The sequence below is a fragment of the Furipterus horrens genome, unplaced genomic scaffold, assembly GCF_987537825.1.
Source record: "Furipterus horrens unplaced genomic scaffold, mFurHor1.1.pri manual_scaffold_4, whole genome shotgun sequence".
Taxonomy (NCBI): domain Eukaryota; kingdom Metazoa; phylum Chordata; class Mammalia; order Chiroptera; family Furipteridae; genus Furipterus; species Furipterus horrens.
Genome location: NW_028327174.1, coordinates 27,088,400 through 27,091,031, shown reverse-complemented (window position 1 = coordinate 27,091,031; position 2,632 = coordinate 27,088,400). Strand labels below are relative to the sequence as shown.

At 34.0% G+C, this 2,632-nt stretch overlaps 1 non-coding gene across 1 annotated transcript; it reads left to right on the top strand.

The window, feature by feature from the left end:
* Positions 1–792: 792 nt before the first annotated feature.
* Positions 793–904, top strand: LOC150011435 (U6 spliceosomal RNA). The gene has a single exon (XR_016510922.1). It is a non-coding gene; the product is annotated as a U6 spliceosomal RNA (small nuclear RNA).
* The last annotated feature ends 1,728 nt before the right edge of the window (positions 905–2,632 follow it).

Genomic DNA, 2,632 nt, shown 5'->3' with positions numbered 1-2,632 from the left:
GCAACAGATTTGGCAACAGGGTTAAAAGGCATTATAAAATCCATAACCACTAGATGACAAAAGGTGGGATTAATTTTTTGATGTCCCACATTAGGAAAAAAAAGGCTTTTTTGGAGGAAGGTGTGCAAGGCATGTCGTACCTGTCTAAAGCCCTTTTGCCCACTATACTTCATTTGGGCTGAGGGGAATATTTTAGGTTTCTTCCCTCTCAGACCTTTGGGCCCTTTCTGTCCAAGCCATTAGGATAGAAAAGAGAAATGAGTTTTAAAGTGAAGCCCACAGATCACCCCATACTTCACCAACCCAACCACTTAGTTTAGCCAAACCATTGAGTCTCAGGAGGCAGTGATGCAGACAGGATTAAGTAAAGCCTATACATACAGATAATCACCCAGGTAATGAGATCATAGGCTTATGCCCTATGAAAACAGAACACACATGTTAATTTACACAATACAATCCACAGACTAATCTCTAAATCTGCGAGACTTATTGAGAACACATCCAGTTGCAAGGCATTTGACATTCTTCTTGCCTGTAAATTAAGCATCTTTGATGATGTCACAGACCTAGTTAAACTTTCAAATGAAAATAAACTTTAAAGACAGTTAGCTGCACTACTTTATTGTGATTTTCCTTGAATGGCAATTTTTCTCCTTAAGATTACCCTCCTTGTCATTAAAGGGACTGCACTAAGTCCAGTTTTAATGTATCCTGTTCATTTGCATAAACACAAGAGCAGCAAATGATCACATATGATCTTTAAGTCTGCTTTGCTGGATCATACACAAGGAACCTTTCGGCAGCACATATACTAAAATTGGAATGATACAGAGAAGATTAGCATGGCCCCTGCACAAGGATAACACTTTCTTGATAGTGTTCTTTGATACAAAAAAGTTTTAAATTTTGATAAAGTCTGATTTATTTTTATTTTTGTTTTTTATCTTTGATGTTACATCTAACAATCCTTTGACAAATGCAGGGTCATGAATATTTTTCCCTACATTTTCTTCTAAAAAGTATAGTTTTTGCCCTTACATTTAGGTCTTTGATTCATTTTGAGTTAGTTTCTGCATGTTGTGTGAGATGAGGTTCCAACTCATTTTTTTTTGCATGTGATTATCCAGTTGTTCCAGTACCATTTGTTGAGAAAATTATTCCTTCCAATTGAATGGTAAGTTTAGCATGGATATGTAAGTTTATTCTGGGGCACTCATTTCTATTCCATACTCTCTTATATGTCAGTGCTTTGTAAATACATTTTGAAATCAGGAGGTATGAGTTCTCCTTCCTTCTTTTTCAAGATTAGTTTGCCATTCTGAATCCTTTGTAATTACGTATCAATTTTAGAATCAGCTTGTCAGTTTGTACCAAGTTAGCTGGGATTTTTGATAGAGATTGCATTGAATCTGTAGTTTAGTTTGGGGGGGGGGGCGGGGACTGCCATTTTAACAATCTTAAATCTTCTAATTCATAAACATAGGATGCCATTCCATTTGTTTAGATCTTTACTTTCTCCATACAAGGTTTTGCAGTTTTCAGAGTATAAGTTTTACATTTCTTTTGTAAAAGTTATTTCTATGTATTATATTGTCTTTGATGATATTGTGAGCATAATTTTTCTTAATTTCATTTTCAGATGATCATTACAAGTGCATAGTAATGCAATTAGTTTATTTATTCATTTATTTTTATAGTGCAATTTATTTTTATGTATTGATTTTGCATTCTACAACCTTGGTGAACTCATTTATTACTTCTATTAGTTTTTACCTAGTGAATTCCTTAGCATTTTTCTATATATAAGATCATGTTGTTTGTGAGTAGAGGTAGTTTTATTCCTTTCCAATTTGGACACTTTTTATTTATTTTTTCTTGCCTAATTGTTATAGCTAGACACTCAAGTAATATAGTGAATAAAAGTGGTGAGAGCAGATATCCTGTCTTATTCCTGAACTTAAAGGGAAGCATGTTGTCTTTTACCACTAAGTATGACATTAGCTGTGAGTTTAGTTGTTTTATAAGGGCTTCCAACTGATTGAAGGAGCCCCCACCCCTCAATTATTGAGGATAATCTGTTTTACTTAAAAGTCAACTGATTATAGATATTAACTACATCTACAAAATACCTTCATAGCAATATTTAGATTAATATTTAATTGAACAAGTGGGTACTAAAACCTAGCCAAGTTGACATATTAACTATCCCATTTAGGTTCTTTGAAAGGTGGGTGTACTCTGAGAGCAAGTGGATATGTGTGTAAAATAAAAGAGACATAATAGTAAAATCCACAATGCTTTGGAGCTCTTTGGTGTGAAACTCTCTCTCTTTTTCATGAGAGGGTTGTAAAGAACCTCAGCTCTCAGATGCAACAGCATATATTTATGTATACATACATACATGTCCAATATGTGTGTGTGCATGTAAATATTTATGCATATACAACATATTTTTCTGGTGTAATTTAAAGTCCATTTTCTTTTGCCCTGTCTTGAGTGGAATGAAGTTAAGCTTATCATCTTTCTTAGACTGAAACATTTTTATACTTGAATACTGATACTAAGCCGTCTCTTAGTCTGCTACTGTGCCATAATGATCTAGTTCTTTTCATTTGCCTTCATCCTGTTT